At 39.1% G+C, this 23,309-nt stretch overlaps 1 non-coding gene across 1 annotated transcript; it reads left to right on the top strand.

Annotated features, from left to right (window-relative positions):
* The first annotated feature begins 1,498 nt into the window (after positions 1-1,498).
* Positions 1,499-1,601, top strand: LOC115852492 (U6 spliceosomal RNA). Its single transcript, XR_004039171.1, has one exon. It is a non-coding gene; the product is annotated as a U6 spliceosomal RNA (small nuclear RNA).
* Positions 1,602-23,309: the final 21,708 nt, after the last annotated feature.

Raw genomic sequence — 23,309 nt, 5'->3', positions numbered from 1 at the left:
AGTAATGCATTTTTCTCTTTAAAATGTCTCAAAAGATATAAGATGTCACTGTGCTTACAGGGTTTTGAAATTTTATTTTAAGAAATCAAAAGAAATTTGCTCTGTGAGCAGGTTTTTAAATTTGGCTTGATGCCTCTGATTCAGGGAACAAGCAATCTCCTTCCAACTCTCTCTTCTACTGGAGAGTTGTCCCCTTTCAACCTGTGCCTTTTGGTCCAATACAAATCAATGAACTCAAGACCCAATATAACATGTCTTAAAAATCCATTTAGAAAACAACTGCTCCAAAGTTCATCTCCTTCCTTTATCAGAAATTGCTGGAAATGTAATTTTGCAGCAAATATTTCATTTCTTGTCTTGAAATAGATTGAGATAAATGTGAAGTCAATGATTAGGTAAATGTAATGTCTTGGGTTGATGCCACAATGCAATATTCTATGTTGTGGTCACTACTGATGGATGTTTTGTACAGTTACTCAGCTGTATAATGGGACAAATTCCCATGACTCTATTTAAAATACCATGTGGTTCCCTCTCAATTAATATTACCAAAAGTACTTTGGCACAAATACAAAAAGCATGAGGGATTAGTGTGGAGCACGCCAGTGTAGTCATCTTTGCTCTGGATAGAGTTCTCCTTTATACAATAAACTATATCTGTGTACAATTTATTTACTGAGCTGCACCGCATGCAGTAAATAACACAACAAAAAGTATTCCTCCTTCAAAACTCACTTCTATGAGGTTATAAAAAGAAATCCTGTACTAAGTAATCTCCTATAGTACAGTTAAGGATTAAACGCTGATGAGGTTAACACACATATACTGGCACATGCACAGGCACTATGGCCATAGAAACACATTGTTTATGAGAGTCTCTATTTTAATAGCAAAGAAACATATTACTCCTCTCTATTCCCTGCTACCAAGGTGCATATCATGCAATATAAAAAAGAGGAAAAGGAAAGAGATGACTTTCTTTCAGAAGGAATAAAAACTAGAATATTCATAGTGACTTTCAAAATATGTTTTGGAAATGTAGAGGCTAAATTCTCTGGCACACAGGTGCCAAGACTGCATAACATAGGAATGAATCAAGTGATATGATGATAAATACCTTTTTTCAACTTCTGCTTCCTGTGATGGCTGTTCTTTGTGATTACATTTCACTGTTACATAGAAACCCATAATTATCAGGGATGATATCCAGTCACTATCATGTGTTGCAGTGATCAAAATGGTAAATTTCCACAATTTACCTTTTTTTAAATTAAAATGTTTAATATTTTCTAAACATGTAACACTTAAATAGTTGTCAATACATCAATATTTTACTTTCTAGCGTCCTTAGGTCCAGCACAGGGTAGTTAGTGATTTAGAAAGATTTATTGTCTCTCCTATTGCAGTAATATGTGATCCCTATTTGCAACACTTAAAATAGTTTTTCTGATTATTTTAGTTACTAGTATTTATATTAATCAAAATCCTAAATGAGTATTTGCTTCAGTAGCACATATATTAAAACTGGAATGATACAGAGAAGGTTAGCATGCCCCCTGCACAAAGACGACATGCAAATTCATGAAGCATTTTACACACACACACACACACACACACACACACACGCTAAATCAACTGCATAACACCTTGCTTCATATCATGAAAAAGAATCTTGATACATTTTTGGAGGCATATGCCTATGCTCAAGACTTACAAATATAGACATGTTTTGAAAGTGTTGTAATTTTCTAATTTTGTAATTTTAAGTCATTCTTTGTAAATAACTTTTAAAAAATTTCTTCAGAAACATTTTAGAGTTTTCTCTGTATTGCTAGAATACTATAATCACATAATCCTGTGTTTTGGTGTGTTTTCTTTTTTCCCTCTGAAAACTTTTCTCCTATTTCTGGTATTACAAAATTGCATGATAATGGTATATCTTGGTTGGAAACATTTTAATCCATTGGGCTGGTACTCAGTTAATAACTTTTCAACATGGAGTAATTTTTTTTTTTCTGTTCTAGGGACTCTCATGAATTATTTCTTTGTCAATTTTCCCACCCCATCTTCTCTGATATTCTAGAACTTCTATTAGAAAACATTTAAACAGGACCTCCGGGAAGATGGCGGAAGAGTAAGACGCGGAGATCACCTTCCTCCCCACAGATACACCAGAAATACATCTACACGTGGAACAACTCCTGCAGAGCATCTACTGAACGCTGGCAGAGGACCTCAGACCTCCCAGAAGGCAAGAAACCCCCCGCGTACCTGGTTAGGGCAAAAGGAAAAAAAATAAACAGAGACAAAAGGATAGGGACGGGTCCTGCACCAGCGGGAGGGAGCTGTGAAGGAGGAAAACTGTCCACACACTAGGAAGCCCCTTCGCGGGCGGAGACTGCAGGTGGCAGAGTGGGGGAGCTTCGGTGCCGCGGAGGAGAGCGCAGCAACAGGGGTGCGGAGGGCAAAGCGGGGAGATTCCAGCGCAGAGGATCGGGGCCGACCAGCACTCACCAGCTGAGAGGCTTGTCTGCTCACCTGCCGGGGCGGGCGGGGCTGGGAGCTGAGGCTCCGGCTTCCGTCGGAGCGCCGGGAGAGGACTGGGGTTGGCGGCGTGAACACAGCCTGCAGGGCGTTAGTCCACCGCAGCTAGCCGGGAGGGAGTCCGGGGAAAAGTCTGGACCTGCCGAAGAGGCAAGAGACTTTTTTTCCCTCTTTATTTCATGGTGCGCGAGGAGAAGGGATTAAGAATGCTGCTTAAAGGAGCTCCGGAGACGGGCGTGAGCCGAGGCTGAGAGTGCGCACCACAGAGACAGACACGAGACGCTGAGAACGCTGCTGCCGCCACCGAGAAGCCTGTGTGCGAACACAGGTCACTGTCCACACCCCCCTTCGGGGGAGCCTGTGTAGCCCGACACTGCCAGGGTCCTGGGATGCAGGGACAGCTCCCCCAGGAGAGCGCACTGCGCGCCTCGGGCTGCTACAGCGACGCGCCGGCCTCTGCCGCCGTGGGCCCGCCCCGCACTCCGTGACCCTCCCTACCCCTCGGCCTGGGTGGGCCAGAGCCTCCGAATCAGCGGCTCCTTTGGCCCCGTCCTGTCTGAGTGAAGAGAAGATGCCCTCCGGCGACCTACATGCACAGGCGCGGCCAAAGCCAAGGCTGAGCCCCTGGGAGCTGTGAGAACAAAGAAGAGAAAGGGAAATCTCTCCCAGCAGCCTCAGAAGCAGCGGATTAAAGCTCCACAATCAATTTGATGTACCCTGCATCTGTGGAATACATGAATTGAAAACGAATCATCCCAAATTAAGGAGCCGTGTGGATGAAAGGCTCTTCGTGCTCCAGCCAGGAGTTAGTACTGTGCCTCTGAGGTGGGAGAGCCAACTTCAGGACACTGGTCCACAAGAGGCCTCCCAGCTGCACATAATATCAAATGGCGAAAATCTCCCAGAGATCTCCATCTCAACACCAGCACCCAGCTTCACTCAACGACCAGCAAGCTACAGTGCTGGACATCCTATGCCAAACAACTAGCAAGACAGGAACACAACCCCACCCATCAGCAGAGAGACTGCCCAATCATAATAAGTCCACAGACACCCCAAAACACACCACCAGACGTGGACCTGCCCACCAGAAAGACAAGATCCAGCCTCATCCACCACAACACAGGCACTAGTACCCTCCACCAGGAAGCCTACACAACCCACTGAACCAACCTTAGCCACTGGGGACAGACACTAAAAACAACAGGAACTACGAACCTTCAGCCTGCAAAAAGGAGACCCCAAACACAGTAAGATAAGCAAAATGAAAAGACAGAAAAACACACAGCAGATGAAGGAGCAAGATAAAAACCCACCAGACCTAACAAATGAAGAGGAAATAGGAAGTCTACCTGAAAAAGAATTCAGAAGAATGATAGTAAAGATGATCCAAAATCTTGGAAATAGAATAGACAAAATGCAAGAACAGTTAACAAGGACCTAGAAGAACTAAAGATGAAACAAACAATGATGAACAACACAATAAATGAAATCAAAAATACTCTAGATGGGATCAATAGCAGAATAACTGAGGCAGAAGAACGGATAAGTGACCTGGAAGATAAATAGTGGAAATAACTACTGCAGAGCAGAATAAAGAAAAAAGAATGAAAAGAACTGAGGACAGTCTCAGAGACCTCTGGGACAACATTAAACACACCAACATTCGAATTATAGGGGTTCCAGAAGAAGAAGAGAAAAAGAAAGGGACTGAGAAAATATTTGAAGAGATTATAGTTGAAAACTTCCCTAATATGGGAAAGGAAATAGTTAATCAAGTCCAGGAAGCACAGAGAGTCCCATACAGGATAAATACAAGGAGAAATACGCCAAGACACATATTAATCAAATGGTCAAAAATTAAATACAAAGAAAGCATATTAAAAGCAGCAAGGGAAAAACAACAAATAACACACAAGGGAATCCCCATCAGGTTAACAGCTGATCTTTCAGCAGAAACTCTGCAAGCCAGAAGGGAGTGGCAGGACATATTGAAAGTGATGAAGGAGAAAAACCTGCAACCAAGATTACTCTACCCAGCAAGGATCTCATTCAGATTTGATGGAGAAATTAAAACCTTTACAGACAAGCAAAAGCTGAGAGAGTTCAGCACCACCAAACCAGCTCTACAACAAATGCTAAAAGAACTTCTCTAGGCAAGAAACAAAAAAGAAGGAAAAGACCTACAATAACGAACCCAAAACAATTAAGAAAATGGGAATGGGAACATACATATCGATAATTACCTTAAATGTAAATGGACTAAATGCTCCCACCAAAAGACACAGATTGGCTGAATCGATACAAAAACAAGACCCATATATTTGCTGTCTACAAGAGACCCACTTCAGACCTAGAGACACATACAGACTGAAACTAAGGGGATGGAAAAAGGTATTTCATGCAAATGGAAACCAAAAGAAAGCTGGAGTAGCAATTCTCATATCAGACAAAATAGACTTTAAAATAAAGACTATTAGAAGAGACAAAGAAGGACACTACATAATGATCAAGGGATCGATCCAAGAAGAAGATATAACAATTGCAAATATTTATGCACCCAACATACGAGCACCTCAATACATAAGGCAAATACTAACAGCCATAAAAGGGGAAATCGACAGTAACACATTCATAGTAGGGGACTTTAACACCCCACTTTCACCCATGGACAGATCATCCAAAAAGAAAATAAATAAGGAAACACAAGCTTTAAATGATACATTAAACAAGATGGACTTAATTAATATTTATAGGACATTCCATCCAAAAACAACAGAATACACATGTTTCTCAAGTGCTCATGGAATATTCTCCAGGATAGATCATATCTTGGGTCACAAATCAAGCCTTGGTAAATTTAAGAAAACTGAAATTGTATCAAGTATCTTTTCTGACCACAATGCTATGAGACTAGATATCAATTACGGGAAAAGATCTGTAAAAAATACAAACACATGGAGGCTAAACAATACACTACTTAATAACGAAGTGATCACTGAAGAAATCAAAGAGGAAATCAAAAAATACCTAGAAACAAATGACAATGGAGACACGACGACTCAAAATCTATGGGATGCAGCAAAAGCAGTTCTAAGAGGGAAGTTTATAGCAATACAATCCTACCTTAAGAAACAGGAAACATCTCGAATAAACAACCTAACCTTGCACCTAAAGCAATTAGAGAAAGAAGAACCAAAAAAACCCAAAGTTTGCAGAAGGAAAGAAATCATAAAAATCAGATCAGAAATAAATGAAAAAGAAATGAAGGAAACAATAGCAAAGATCAATAAAGCTAAAAGCTGGTTCTTTGAAAGGATAAACAAAATTGATAAACCATTAGCCAGACTCATCAAGAAAAAAAAGGGAGAAGACTCAAATCAATAGAATTAGAAATGAAAAAGAAGAAGTAACAACTGACACTGCAGAAATACAAAAGATCATGAGAGATTACTACAAGCAACTCTATGCCAATAAAATGGACAACCTGGAAGAAATGGACAAATTCTTAGAAAGGCACAACCTGCCAAGACTGAATCAGGAAGAAATAGAAAATATGAACAGACCAATCACAAGCACTGAAATTGAAACTTAGATTAAAAATCTTCCAACAAGCAAAAGCCCAGGACCACATGGCTTCACAGGCAAATTCTATCAAACATTTACAGAAGAGCTATCACCTATCCTTCTCAAACTCTTCCAAAATATAGCAGAGGGAGGAACACTCCCCAACTCTTTCTACAAGGCCACCATCACCCTGATACCAAAACCAGACAAGGATGTCACAAAGAAAGAAAACTACAGACCAATATCACTGATGAACATAGATGCAAAAATCCTCAACAAAATACTAGCAAACAGAATCCAACAGCACATTAAAAGGATCATACACCATGATCAACTGGGGTTTATTCCAGGAATGCAAGGATTCTTCAATATATGCAAATCAATCAACGTGATACACCATATTAACAAATTGAAGTAGAAAAACCATATGATCATCTCAATAGACGCAGAGAAAGCTTTTGACAAAATTCAACACCCATTTATGATAAAAACCCTGCAGAAAGTAGGCATAGAGGGAACTTTCCTCAACATAATAAAGGCCATATATGACAAACCCACAGCCAACATCATCCTCAATGCTGAAAAACTGAAAGCATTTCCACTAAGATCAGGAACAAGACAAGGTTGCCCACTCTCACCACTCTTATTCAACATAGTTTTGGAAGTTTTAGCCACAGCAATCAGAGAAGAAAAGGAAATAAAAGGAATCCAAATCGGAAAAGAAGAAGTAAAGCTGTCACTGTTTGCAGATGACATGATACTATACATAGAGAATCCTAAAGATGCTACCAGAAAACTACTAGAGCTAATCAATTAATTCGGTAAAGTAGCAGGATACAAAATTAATGCACAGAAATCTCTGGCATTCCTATACACTAAGGATGAAAAATCTGAAAGTGAAATCAAGAAAACACTCCCATTTACCATTGCAACAAAAAGAATAAAATATCTTGGAATAAACCTACCTAAGGAGACAAAAGACCTGTATACAGAAAATTATAAGACACTGATGAAAGAAATTAAAGATGACACAAATAGATGGAGAGATATACCATGTTCTTGGATTGGAAGAATCAACACTGTGAAAATGACTCTACTACCCAAAGCAATCTACAGATTCAATGCAAGCCCTATCAAACTACCACTGGCATTTTTCACAGAACTAGAACAAAAAATTCACAATTTGTATGGAAACACAAAAGACCCCGAATAGCCAAAACAATCTTGAGAACAAAAAACGGAGCTGGAGGAATCAGGCTCCCTGACTTCAGACTATACTACAAAGCTACAGTAATCAACACAGTATGGTACTGGCACAAAAACAGAAATACAGATCAGTGGAACAGGACAGAAAGCCCAGAGATAAACCCATGCATATATGGTCACCTTATCTTTGATAAAGGAGGCCGGAATGTACAGTGGAGAAAGGACAGCCTCTTCAATAAGTGGTGCTGGGAAAACTGGACAGCTACATGTAAAAGTATGAGATTAGATCACTCCCTAACACCGTACACAAAAATAAGCTCAAAATGGATTAAAGACCTAAATGTAAGGTCAGAAACTATCAAACTCTTAGAGGAAAACATAGGCAGGACACTCTATGACATAAATCACAGCAAGGTCCTTTTTGACCCACCTCCTAGAGAAATGGAAATAAAAACAAAAATAAACAAATGGGACCTAATGAAACTTAAAAGCTTTTGTGCAGCAAAGGAAACCATAAACAAGACCAAAAGACAACCCTCAGAATGGGAGAAAATATTTGCAAACGAAGCAACTGACAAAGGATTAATCTCCAAAATTTATAAGCAGTACATGCAGCTCAATAACAAAAAACAAACAACCCAATCCAAAAATGGGCAGAAGACCTAAATAGACATTTCTCCAAAGAAGATATACAGACTGCCAACAAACACATGAAAGAATGCTCAACATCACTAATCATTAGAGAAATGCAAATCAAAACTACAATGAGATATCATCTCACACCAGTCAGAATGGCCATCATCAAAAAATCTAGAAACAATAAATGCTGGAGAGGGTGTGGAGAAAAGGGAACCCTCTTGCACTGTTGGTGGGAATGTAAATTGATACAGCCACTGTGGAGAACAGTATGGAGGTTCCTTAAAACTCTACAAATAGAACTACCATATGACCGAGCAATCCCACTCCTGGGCATATAGCCTGAGAAAACCATAATTCAAAAAGAGTCATGTACCAAAATGTTAATTGCAGCTCTATTTACAATAGCCCAGAGATGGAAACAACCTAAATGTCCATCATCGGATGAATGGATAAAGAAGATGTGGCACATATATACAATGGAATATTACTCAGCCATAAAAAGAAACGAAATGGAGCTATTTGTAATGAGGTGGATAGACCTAGAGTCTGTCATACAGAGTGAAGTAAGTCAGAAAGAGAGAGACAAATACCGTATGCTAACACATATATATGGAATTTAAGAAAAAAAATGTCATGAAGAACCTAGGGGTAAGACAGGAATAAAGACACAGACCTACTAGAGAACGGACTTGAGGATATGGGGAGGGGGAAGGGTAAGCTGTGACAAAGCGAGAGAGAGGCATGGACATACATACACTATCAAACGTAAGGTAGATAGCTAGTGGGAAGCAGCCGCATAGCACAGGGAGATCAGCTCGGTGCTTTGTGATCGCCTGGAGGGGTGGGATAGAGAGGGTGGGAGGGAGGGAGACGCCAGCGGAAAGAGATATGGGAACATATGTATATATATAACTGATTCGTTTTGTTGTAAAGCAGAAACACACCATTATAAAGCAATTATACTCCAATTAAGATGTTAAATAAAATGTAGACGCTTTCCAATATGAAGGCCATGACTACAGGGGCCGTTGATGCCATGCTGTTTACAATATTCTATTCAAGGTGCTTCTTTATGTTTACAACATCATCAGGGTGAGGAAGTGAAGGGAGACGTGTACAACTTTGACCTGGTGGGGTTTGCAACCCTGGGATTTTCCGGTTGAAATTCACAACTAGCCCATGTATGTGAAAGGCAAGGAGAGATTGGAGAAAGAGGAGGGCCACTCCAGATTGGTAGGCAGGCGGCTGCAAGATGAGTAGGTCTCTGCACCTGCCCAACAGAATCTTAAGAGCTTATATAGAGGCCTTAACAGGGTTCAGTCTTGTATACAGTCCAGATGGTCTCAATAACACAGACTCTCTCAAGGCTGCGTCCTTGAAGCAGCTCCTAGTGAAGAACGTACATTTTAGGGACAGAGGAGCGGGTAAGGAGCCTCCAATTGCCCAGGTCCGGCTAGAAGATCAACCAGCTGTTGGCCTTACAAGCCCCGCCCCCTTCCCCCAGTATACTGTGCCCTGAGCAGTCAGCAGGTTTTACTACCATGGAGGTGGCTCATTTGGCAGCTATCTGGTTGTCCTGCAGGCAGATACCACAGCAACAGTACAGGCACATGCAAGAGAAAAACCAGGTTAAGATAATAATTCCCAAAATAAATAATAATGTTTTCCACCCCAGGATCTGAACCACTGATTTATTACGTCCCCTAGGCTGGGGGTCAAGTCCCTCATGGCGTTCAGTTGTGTTCCCATGTGATTTAATAAAGATGATGTATTAGTGGACTCATCAGGTATGAATACACAACATTCTGTTTGGATAACGGCACAGATGCCTCCTTGAGAGGCAGTAACAATGTCCAAGCCCATCCTATTTCGGAGGACAGATTTTCTCATTAGAGACACTTCAGTGTTCAGTAAGAACAGACTTTGTCATCTATCATTTAAGACTTTCTGGGTGAATTTAGTAAGGCCTTCTATGAGTGCTATTAATGTCCTTTAGGCCAACGGAGGGAACAGAGATGGTGGCCAAACGATCATTCCAGTAGGAAACAGAACATGCCCATCTGGCCTTGAGGAGATGGTGGTTTGCAACTTTTGTTACCATGGGGCAGATTGTCTCCTATGTCCAGGGAAAACCCAGGGTGCAAGAGCCCAAAGGTTTTTGCCACACAACTACTGGATCCCATTCAGGGCTACCCAATAAATACCTGGCCAGCACAACCAGTCAGTGCCAAGCCAGTCACCATTCTTTCATGTGACAGAATGACTACACAGTTCTGGTGATATCTAGCTCATATCCCTGGTACACTTGTGTTGGTTCTGTTTAGAGTGATTTTTCTGTCCCCATCATAGGGGTGCACTAGTGTACAAATGTCCATAACTCAGGGTAGGCCACATGAATCCATCCCAAATATGAGTGTAGCCACCCATGACTCTGATGGTGGTATTTTTAGGACCTTCTGGTCAGCAGTTTGATGGGCTGCCTAGGTAGCTTGATCAACAGAAAAAGAATACCCATACCTAGCCTTATTAATAGTGTGTGACACAGGCCAGGCTTCTGGATCAGTATTGGTAATATCAGATGAATTGAGAGTCCTAATCTTAGCTTATTATTCCTTAATTTATTGCTTTAGTGCATTCCAGTCCCCTTCCTAGAGTGGTGATACCCTCCATGGCAATCCTGATGAGCTAGAGAGGGGTAACTGACCACATACTCAACAGCTGGATGGATTCCTTTGCCAGGCTTACTAAGAGGAGGCCCACTGTAGAAAGGTATTCTCATTAGGTGCCCATTCCATGACTGGATGCCACAGGAGCAGAGGGAGTCTTAGGTCAAAAAGATAGATATTTAATAGGAACTTGTATGGGAAGGTCTTCCCCTTCTATAATAATTACACTTGTGGCCCAATCCTTAGATGTTAGTATGGCAGCAGCTTTAGGAATCTGACCTGGTTGTGCATACCATACATGTTGGCTGGGGAAACAGCACTTCAGGCATGGAGATGGACTGGGTGTGGGGTGCGCCAGACAGGCACCCTCACTTTCTCCCCTCTTTCAGTAGTGTATATTCCATTCTAGGCACTGTGCATTTCAACAAGTCCAGCTTGCAGCAGGACAATGGGATCCGAGTGGATATTGAGTAGTTCCTGCTCACCCAAGGGTATAACTCACCCATTGCAAATTCCAGTAGATTACCTTTGCCAGGCGTGGTGGAGTTGAGTATTCTCAGCAGCACAGCACAGTGATCCATGGTGAGAGTTGGGACAATGACCATCTCCCAAGACTCCATATCTTTATGGTGTTGGGTGTAGGGGTCCCTAGTCTGACATATGGGGCAACAGGCCTTACTGGTTGATCATTCAAATGTATTAAAGCCTGGGATAGTACTTTAGTCCACCTGGCCAAGGTGGTTTTACCAGCTAGTTATTTAATTTGCTGCTTTAATTTTCCATTCTTCCTTTCTACCAACCCCGCTACTTATAGGTTGCAAGGGAAATGGAACCTCCATTCAATGTCATGTTCTTTTGCCCAGTCTTGTATATTGTGACCTTTGAAATATGATCCCCAATGACTGTCTACTGGATGAGCGTATCTCTTCATGGTACTCAGCTTCTCTAATCCCCTAATGGTGGCAGCCTGGTTTGCATGGTGATGGGGAAAGCTTGGGTTAGGCCAGACGCAGTGTCCACACAAGCCAAGGCATATTTAGAACCCTCACTCAGGAGGGGACCAATATAATCAACATGTCAGTCTCTCATTGATTGGGAACTCTGGTGGATGGCCCCAAGATTCCTATGGCAATTGCCTTGGGCACTGTTTAGAATACCCAGGACATGCTGTTACTGCATTAATGAAGTCACTGTATTTCAAGAGCAATCTGGCATCCTCAGCAATACACCATCCCACCCAGGTACTATGGTGGCCGCTCCTCCTATGCACCCAGTCTGCTGTGTCTACTGAAGGGTCCATTGCTAGGCTCATACCTGGACTAGGGCACTAACTTCCTGATTGCTAAGAGGTGTCAGCACCTTATGAAGATGAGTGGGGAAGAGGAAGAGAGTGGGGACTGCCTCAGGCCTTGCAGGCAAACCCAAATGTCTTTCCACATATCCTGACCCCACAAGGGCTTATTCACACCTTGATGATCACCCACACCTCGTCTTCTCAGTGTCTAAGCCATAGGGTTAACCCCTTTAGAACAGCCCAACTGTCAGTGCAAAGGGTTAATGGCCAAGGCTCATGAGTGATGATCACCAGCCAAATCTCTCTGAGTTCAGCCCACTGGCTGCTTCAGTTCATTCCTCTTTTCATCCAGATGGTGTCAGTGTTGGGCTGAATAGTGACTGCAGTCCATGTAGGTGGTCTGCCCAGACTAGACCCATTTGTATGCCAGGCATCAGTGGGAATTTCCCCCCTTCCCTCTCTACAGGCCACAAAGGCTGCCACAGGAAGTGGGGGCATTTGAAGGATCTACTGATACATATTCTACAGGGCCTAGTACAACCTGCGTTTCTAGAGACGGTTGGCAGACAGGATACTCCTCTGATGCAAAGAGGCATGCTACTTAGTCAAAGTGACAAGGTGAGCCTTGGTAGAGATGGGTTGATGGAACATATTCTCCATCCACCTCTTGACAGGAAGGGACATTCTTACCATGATATGCTGTTCCTTCTTAAGAGGCTCTACCTGGAGGGGTGCTGTGTACACTGACAAGAACAGTTGTTCTACAGGAATATACCAGTTTTCTGCCCCTTTCCAGACCCGGGACCAAAATCCTAGGGATCCTCTCTCCTTCTGTTGTTTCTGCCAAAGTGCCCAACCCATACCTTCCAGAGTCATGGGCACATTTAACTCAAATTGTAGCCCCGCTTTGGAGATGCCCAGAGCTTTAATCTGCTTCACTAGTATTTTTGCTTTCTCAAAGGCAGCTTGTTGCTCTGATCCGCTATGTGCTCTTTCTTTACCAGGCAGTAGGCAGTATGATGGACAAATGCACTGTGCCAAGTGAGGAATAAAAGTCCTCCCAAACCCAAATCTCTCAAAAGCTTGCACTTCTTCCACATTCTTAGGGTTTGGATAGGTCTGCACATTGTTGATAACAGCCTCTGGGACAACACTTGTGTCACGCACCCATATGACTCCCAAGAACTTTACAGCAGTGCCTGGGCCTTGAATTTTCTGCAGGTTCATTGCCCATCCATTTGCTCACAGATGTTCCAGCAAAATCTACAGACTGGCCTGCAGCAGAGACAAGTCTTCCCATGTCAACATTATGTCATCAATGTAATGGGCCCATTCTACTGATGTGGGGAAGGAGAACAGGGACAGCTCTCGGGCTACCATCACATGATCTATCACGGGGCTGTGTAGATGGCCTTGGGGAAGCACTTGAAAGGTCCATTGCTGCCCGTCCCACATGAAGGCAAATTCATCTTGTGACTCAGCAGCCAGGGGTATACTGTACTGAAAAAGCATTTGCTAAGTCCAATACAGCTTGGTGCACTCCTAGAACCAAGACCAAGGTATCTAAGATGGCAGCAATGTTGGCACAGCTGCACCAATGGAGGGCACTACGTTGTTCAATGATCAGTAAGCTGTAGCCATCTGCCAAGAGCCATCTGCTTCTTACTGGCTATACCGAGATGTTGAAAGCACTATGGATGAAAGGTGCAATATGCACTTGGTGCAGTTCTTGGATAGTTTCTCCCATTTCCCTATGTCTCTCAGACAATTTATATTATTTGACAGTTACCACTCTAACAGGGACTGTAGACTTACTGGTTCCCAGTTGGCTTTTCCCCTCAGGTACTGGTTTGATTACTCTAACCAGGAGGTGGATTTCACCGACAGAGGTTTGCAGAGTTTGATCTTGTAGGATATCAATGCCCAATATGCTCTTTGGTGTTGGAAAGATAAAAACCTCATATTCTCATGGGGGAAAATGCCCCATTTGCAGTATCAAAGGGACCTTCCTAACCATAACCACTGCCCTCCATATCCACTGACGGTGCTGAGGGGGCCAGAAATATATCATTGCTAGAATGAAATTAAAACTCCAATGAAATACTACTATACAACCAACTTAGTACAAAGTAAGAAGTAATACAATATCAAGAATAGGTAAGAATGTAGACTACTAGGAATATCCATACCCTGTAGGTGGTATAGTTTCTTTTGAAAGCAGTATAGACATTTCTAGTGATGTTGAAATTATATACACCAAAAGTGTGTTTATGTATACATGATGTGTGGACAAAACATTCTCAGCAGCATTATCTATAATGTAGAAAAAAAATCTAATTTTCATCTTCATTAGAATAAAGGAATGGTTCTGCATTTATACAGTGAATGTAAAACTCTGATATGGACATGTTATTTTATTCATTGACATATTTGACTGGTTTCAAAAGTGAGCTTAGGAAACAAAATACATGCAATGAAAGAAAACAAATAAGAAAGGAAGACAAGCAAAATAAGGTAAAATAGAGACAACAGAGCTATACAAAAGCCATTACCAGTGTGGCCAGTGTTTGCACATTCTATATTAATATCAAAATTCTGGAACTTGTGGGAATTTAGTTTTGTTGTTACAACATAATGATATTTATGTTCTTTACAGCCATGTCTAACAACTTTTCAATGTAATCACTTGAAGAAGTGCAATTAATATTTGAGAGTTTTTTTCCAAATTTTCTCAAAACCAAAAGACGTTCATTAAATACACGAGTGTCAGAGTTCCTAGCTCTGTTGTTGCTACACTGGATGTTACAAGATAGCATCAACATATTATATATTTCTTCCACTCTCCCATTAGTACTAATATTATCATATACTTTAAAGTACTATGTGGGAGGTGTGGACATAAATTCTCATTAGTAGCTAATGAAATCTCTGCTTATATGGAGTTCTATTCTGTATGTATTAATATTAAAAATTATCTCTGTATTTGGGAGAGTATATATAAGGTCTCAGTATAGCCATAGCCTATGTCCGTTGTTATAAATGTAATTTAATTATGTAGCTGGAATAGGATGTCAGCAGCCTATGAACATTTTAAAAGAAGGCAATTTGTTTTTCTTTCAATAATGTTTCTATGAATTTTAGATTGAAATGGCACTAGAATGATCTATGGCTAATGCTTCCTTTTGTCAAATAAAAGGTGATTTTCCTTCTTTCTACTCCTGATAACCTTTTAACTGGGCTTTATTCTCTCCAGTCTTCCCTCTGAGATCTTGCCCAGTTAATTATATCCACCCTTTCTGAGAGCTACAATCTCCTCTGGCTTCCCTAGCTAAAAAAAACAAGCTGAATTCTCCTGTGAAAATAAAAAACAAAAACAAAACAAGCAAACAAAACACGCCCTGGATTCTTAATGTACTATCTTATTTATTTATTCCTTTCTCTTCCAACTACGTGAATGCTCACTGACTCCTCAACAAATTAAATTCTGAGTTCTTCCACTCTTACTTTATTCTAAACATGTTTTTGCTAAAGTAACCAAAGGTTTATTAAGTGTCCAGAACAGTAATCTCACTTTTTTCCTTATTGTAATATTCCTCACTCTAACATTGGTCCCTAGTGAATATCTCATATTTCTCAAACTCTTTCCTAGACATCTATCATAGCACTCTTTTTTGGCTATTTCATACCATTTTGACAATTTTTTTCTCCCTCTCCCTCTGTAGCACATCCCCCCTCTATGATGGTATACCCTTCAGAGTTTGCTTATAGCCCTCAGGTTTTCTCCTTCTATATGTCCCCCAAAGGGATTTCCTTCTATTCCCATAATTCAGCACATAATCTCTAATCTATTAACTCCCAAATATAAGTTATCTCCACACGTTTTCTTTGGCAGTAGTTCGGTTCGAGTGACTCTTTAACAAAACTGGAATTTGTTAGCAAACATTAAAAAAAAATTTCCATTTGGGCATAACAGGAAAAAAATGACTTATACTTCAGTGTTTCTGATTTGCAGAAGATCTTTAAAGTGGGTTGCTAATGATGCCTGTAACTAAGAATGGCACTTCCCTGATGCCTAAAGTTTGCAATCTTGTAATATATTTATTGTAACAATACTCAGAATGAAGTCTTAAAAGATCCCAGGCTTTTGGCATGCCTGGGGGGTTCACAATGATTTCATACTGGGTACAATCAACTGAGAACATGGATAAAGTATATCAAGGTTTCCTAACCTTTTTAAGCACATGATTATCTGCCAGAAAGATTTGTATACATACATTGCCATGTGTTTTCCGAGTTACTGAAGAATTCACATAAAAATAACTATATTATAAAAATACTTATAAATCAAAGCAATGTCTCTGTCACATTTTAAAATTGCTTGTGGTACTATAAATGTGTCAGAAAAAAGAGTATACAGAGAAGAAACAAGAAGAACTACAATTCTGCAGCCTGTAGAATGAAAAACACATTCACAGAAAGACACACAAAATGAAAAGGCAGAGGACTATGTACAGGATGAAGGAACAAGATAAAACCCCAAAAAAACCAACTAAATGAAGTGGAGATAGGAAGCCTTCCAGAAAAATTATTAGAATAATGATAGTGAAGATAATCCAGGACCTCGGAAAAAGAATGGAGACAAAGATTGAGAAGATGTAAGAAATGTTTAATAAACACCTAGGACAATTAAAAAACAAACAGAGATGAACAATACAATAACTTAAATGAAAAATACACTAGAAGGAATAAATAGCAGAATAACTGAGGCCGAAGAATGGATAAGTGACCTGGAAGACAGAATGGTGGAGTTCACTGCCACAGAACAGAATAAAGAAAAAAGAATGAAAAGATATGAAAACAGCCTAAGAGACGTCTGGGACAACATTAAAAACAACAACAGTCGTGTTATAGGGGTCCCAGAAGGAGAAGAGAGACAGAAAGGACCCAAGAAAATATTTGAAGAGACTACAGTCGAAAACTTCCCTAACATGAGAAAGGAAATAGCCACCCAAGTCCAGGAAGGGAAGAGAGTCCCAGGCAAGATAAACCCAAGGAGAAAAATGCTGGGACATGTAGTAATCAAGTTGACAAAAATTAAAGACAAAGAAAAATTATTCAAAGCAACAAGGGAAAAAACGACAAATAACATACAAGGGAACTCCCATAAGGTTAACAGCTGATCTTTCAGCAGAAACTCTACAAGCCAGAAGGAAGTGACACAATATATTTAAAGTGATGAAAGGGAACAACTAACAACCAAGATTACTCTACCCAGCAAGGATCTCATTCAGATTTGACAGAGAAATCAAAAGCGTTACAGACAAGCAAAAACTAAGAGAATTCAGGACCACCAAACCAGCTTTACAACAAATGCTAAAGGAACTTCTCTAAGTGGGAAACACAAGAGAAGAAACGGATCTACAAAAACAAACCCATAACAATCAAGAAAATGGTAATACGAACATACATATCGATAATTACCTTAAATGTGAATGGATTAAATGTTCCAACCAAAAGACACAGGCTCGCTGCATGGATACAAAAACAAGACCCATATATACGCTGTCTACAACATGCCCACTTCAGACCTAGGAACACATACAGACTGAAAGTGAGGGGATGGAAAAATATATTCCATGCAAATGGAAATCAAAAGAAAGCTGGAGTGGCAATACACATATCAGATAAAATAGACGTTAAAATAAAGAATGTTACAAGAGACAAGGAAGGACACTATGTAACGATCAAGGGATCAATCCAAGAAGAAGATATAACAGTTATAAATATATATGCACCCAACATAGGTGCACCTCAATACATAAGGCAACTGCTAACAGCCATAAAAGAGGAAATTGAAAGTAACACAAAAATAGTGCGGGACTTTAACACCTCACTTACACCAATGGACAGATCATTCAGACAGAAAATTAATAAAGAAACACGAGCTTTAAATGACACAATAGACCAGATATATTTAATTGATATTTATAGGACATTCCATCTGAAAACAGAATACACTTTCTTCTCAAATGCACACAGAACATTCTCCAGGATAGAGCATATCTTGGGACACAAATCAAGACCTGGTAAATTTAAGAAAACTGAAATCATATCAACCATCTTTTCTGACCACAACACTATGAGATTAGAAATCAATTACAGGGAAAAAAACATAACAAACACATGGAAACTAAATAATATGTTACTAAATAACCAGGAAATCACTGAAGAAATCAAAGAGGAAATCAAACACCTAGAGACAAATTACAACAAAAACACGACAATCCAAAACCTATGGGATACAGAAAAAGCAGTTTTAAGAGGGAAGTTTATAGCAATAGAATCCTACCTCAAGAAACAAGAAACATCTCAAATAAACAATCTAAACTTACACATAAAGGAACTAGAGAAAGAAGAACAAACAAAACCCAGTTAGTAGAAGGAAAGAAATCATAAAGATCAGACCACAAATAAATGAAAGAGAAACAAAGCAAACAACAGCAAAGATCAATAAAACTAGAAGCTGGTTCTTTGAGAAGATAAACAAAACTGATAAGCCAGACTCTTTAGCCAAACTCATCAAGAAAATGAGGGACAGGGCTCAAATCAATAAAATTAAAAAGAAGAAGTTACAACAGACACCACAGAAATACAAAGCATCATAAGAGACTACTACAAACAATTCTATGCCAATAAAATGGACAACCTGGAAGAAATGGACAAATTCTTAGAAAGGTATAACCTTCCAAGACTGAGCCAGGAAGAAATAGAAAATATGAACAGACCAATCATAAGTAATGAAATTGAAACTGTGATTAAAAATCTTCCAACAAACAAAAGTCCAGGATAAGATGGCTTCACAGGTGAATTCTATCAAACATTTAGAGAAGAGCTAACACTCATCCTTCTCAAACTCTTCCAAAAATTTGCAGAGGAAGGAATACTCCCAAACTCATTCTATGAGGCCACCATCACCCTGATACCAACACCAGACAGAGATACTACAAAAAAAGAAAATTACAGACCAATATCACTGATGAATATAGATGCAAAAATCCAGAACAAAATAATAGCAAACAATCCAACTACACATTAAAAGGGTCATACACCATGATCAAATGGGATTTATCCCAGGGATGCAAAGACTCTTCAATATATGCAAATCAATCAATGTGATGCACCATATTAACAAACTGAAGAATAAAAACCATATGATCATCTCAACAGATGCACAAAAAGGTTTTCACAAAATTCAACACTGTTTTATGACAAAAACTCTCCAGAAAGTGGGCATAGAGCGAACCGATTGCAACATAATAAAGGCCATATATGACAAACCCACAGGAAACATCATTCTCAATGGTGAAAAACTGAAAGCATTTCCTCTAATATCAGGAACAAGACAAGGATGTCTACTCTCACCACTATTATTCAACATAGTTTTGGAAGTCCTAGCCACAGCAATCAGAGAAGAAAAAGAAATAAAAGGAATACAAATTGGAAAAGAAGAAGTAAAGCTGTCATTGTTTGCAGATGACATTATACTATACATAGATAATCCTAAAGATGCCACCAGAAAACTAATCAATGAATTTGGTAAAGTTGCAGGATACAAAACTAAAGCACAGAAATCTCTTGCATTCCTATACATTAACAATTAAAGATCAGAAAGAGAAGTTAAGGAAACAATCCCATTCACCATTGCAACAAAAAGAATAAAACACCTAGGAATAAACCTACTTAAGGAGGTAAAAGACCTGTATGCAGAAAACAATAAGACACTGATGAAAGAAATCAAAGGCGGCACAGATGGAGAGATATACCATGTTCTTGGATTGGAAGAATCAACATTGTGAAAATGACTATAATATCCAAAGCAATCTACAGATTTAATGCAACCCCTATCAAAATACCAGTGGCATTTTGTACAGAAGTAGAACAAAAAATCTTAAAATTTGTATGGAGACACAAAAGACCCCAAAGAGTCAAAGCAGTCTTGAGGGAAAAAATCGGAGCTGGAGGAATCAGACTCCCTGACTTCAGATTATACTACAAAGCTACAGTAATCAAGACAGTATGGTACTAACACAAAAACAGAAATATAGATCAATGGAACAGGATAGAAAGCCCAGAGATAAACCCATGCACCTATGGTCAACTAATCTATGACAAAGGAGGCAAGGATATACAATGGAGAAAAGACAGTCTCTTCAATAAGTGGTGCTGGGAAAACTGGACAGCTACATGTAAAAGAATGAAATCAGAACACTCCCTAAAACCATACAAAAAATAAATTAAAAATGGATTAAACACCTAAATGTAAGAGTTTTACAGACACTGTAAAACTCTTAGAGGAAAACATAGGAAGAACAGTCTTTGACATAAATCACGATATCTTTTTTGACCCACCTCCTAGAGTAATGGAAATAAAAACAAAAATAAACAAATGGGACCTAATGAAACTTAAAAACTTTTGCACAGCAAAGGAAACTATAAACAAAATGAAAAGACAACGCTCAGAATGGGAGAAAATATTTGCAAATGAATCAATGGACAAAGGATTAATCTCCAAAATGTATAAACAGCTCATGCAGCTCAACGTTAAAAACACAAACAACCCAATCGAAAAATGGGCAGACCTATATAGACAGCTCTCAAAAGAGTACATACAGATGGCCAAGAAGCACATGAAAAGCTGCTCAACATCACTAATTATTAGAGAAATGCAAATCAAAACTACAATGAGGTATCACCTCACACCAGTCAGAATGGGCATCATCAGAAAATCTACAAACAACAAATGTTGGAGACGGTGTGGAGAAAAGGGAACCCTCTTGCACTGTTGGTGGGAATGTAAAATGATACAGCCACTATGGAGAACAGTATTGAGGTTCCTTACAAAACTAAAACTAGAATTACCATATGACCCAGCAATCCCATTACTGGGCATATACCCAGAGAAAACCATAATTCAAAAAGACACATGCACCCCAATGTGCATTGCAGCACTATTTACAATAGCCAGGTTATGGAAGCAACCTAAATGTTAACAGACAGATGAATGCATAAAGAAGATGTGGTACATATATACAATGGAGTATTATTCAGGCATAAAAGGGAACGAAATTGAGTCATTTGTTGAGACAAGGATGGACTAGAGACTGTCATGCAGAGTGAAGTAAGTCAGAAAGAGAAAAACAAATAACATATATTAATGCATATATATGGAATCCAGAAAAATGGTACAAATGAACAGGTTTGCAAGACAGAAATAGAGACACAGATGTAGCGAACAAACGTATGGACACCAGGGGAGAAAGTGGGGTGGGTGGTGGTGGGATGAATTAGGAGATTGGGATTGACATATATACACTAACATGTATAAAGTAGTTAACTAATAAGAACCTGCTGTATAAATAATAAAAAAAGAAGAGTATACAAAATGCAGTACACACAGGAATATTTTGGCTAAGATTAGGTTTCCAATGCTAATGCCTATAATTACCATAAAATTAATTACATTTGGACTAATTATTTTAAAGATAAAAATAAAGACACATTGTTCTCCAAATCGTGGAAGTTGGACTTAGAATAAACATTTCTAGACTCTGTTCCAGTTATGATAAATATCATTAGGTTGTCTGTCCTTGAAATTTAAATTCAATTTCATTCACTGTTTAAATCTGATTTTACAAATCAAACTCAAGTAAGGAAACAAATGGAAATGCATCTTTCAGCAGCATCTTCTGACAGTATATGATAAACAGCATCATTTACAGGACACTGCATTATACCATTTACATTTAGAAAGAAGAAAAATGCTGATTAAGCTTCCATTTGGTCCAGGCCTTCCAATACATAGTGTGTTAGGCAATTTAATCTTTGTAGTTTTAAAACCACACACATCTCTAATCATAACATGCCATAAGCAATAAAGCTACCAGAATGAGTGGGACTGTTTTCTTCTGACACATTGTAACATCTCTGAGCCAGCAGTATTCCAAAAACGTGTTATTATTATCTTTGGACTGACATCTCAGCACCCAAGGGTGTCTTCCTCTCCCCAAGGTTTGTCTTTAAAACCCACAAAGGGTTCCCTGAAAATAAGTGTAAAATTGTATTTCCTATTCAATGACTCATCCACTTGTTTAAAAGGAAAGAATAATAATAATCCGACTGTTCTGCAATCAAATAATCTCCATGTTTGGAGCAGGGTTAAACAAAATGAGAAAGCTGCTAAACATTTTGAAATTTTGTTACTAGATTTGGTGAAAGTAGTGCATGCATTAAAACTGCTCATGTTTTTTTTTTTTGAACGTATTAGAGGTGGTGATATGTCTAGAGGAATGCCGCAGGTTTACAGCATAAAAATACAAAGAAGAAACCTCACTACTTTATAATTTCATATGACTAAATAAATGTCTGAGTTGACACTGATCTTTTTACTAATTGTGAAGAAAATTTTCCCTACGTATTTATGATAGTAAAAAAAAAATTGTAGATAGATTATTAGATCCATATAGTCTATTATCTGGATAACTGCTTTTAAGTACTCTCTGGTATTTCAAAGTAATTTTTATCTTATCAGTGTGTCTACTTATAAATCATTCTTATCTGTTCCTTAAAGCAACTTCCAACACATAGTCCTGACATCCAATTTTAGTTACTGAATGTAGGTAAAATAAGTAAAATATATATATTTAAAATAATTTGCAGTTTAGACTGGCCTTCTATTAGTCGAAAGTACTTAGTTTTTTTTTGTTTGTTTCTTGTTTTTTTCCATTTTAGAAACTCTTGGTTGAAAGCTATATTCTTTCTTTATTTTGCCCCATTGACTTTAATTATCCTTGAAAAACTATCTAAGACAGGAAAGGAGAACACTTGTGTCTTAAATTATCCTTTATTAAAATTCAGAGAGAAGACAATGTGGATGATCAGTTCTCATACAATAAAGATTGTAAAATAGGGACTTGAAAAAAATTAAGCTATGTCTGAATACGAATAAGGTATTTTATATCTGTAAAATCTCAAATTATCTGAGAAATTTTATTTTTGTTAGGTATAGTACTTTAGACTTTCCATGCTGAGTTGTGGTAAATGTGTGGGTATGTCTCTGTGTGTGTGTGTGTGTGTGTGTGTGTGTGTGTGTGTGTGGAGAGAGAGAGAGAGAGAGAGAGAGAGAGATACAGAAGGAAGGGGGAGAGAGAGAGAGAGAGAGAGAAGATCACAGGCTAATCTGGATTGCCTTTAAATTCATTACTAGGGTAATATTCTGATCCTAACTGTCTTGATCTGAAAAAAATCATGCCTCAAATCTAAGCTTAGACTACTTCTGGACATTCTGTTCTTTTCTTATTAAAATCTACAGTTATTATATTATGGTATGTGCATTT

Source organism: Globicephala melas, chromosome 2 (assembly GCF_963455315.2).
Source record: "Globicephala melas chromosome 2, mGloMel1.2, whole genome shotgun sequence".
NCBI lineage: Eukaryota > Metazoa > Chordata > Mammalia > Artiodactyla > Delphinidae > Globicephala > Globicephala melas.
Note: the sequence above shows the minus strand (reverse complement) of the source record. Positions and strands in the feature narration are given on the sequence as shown.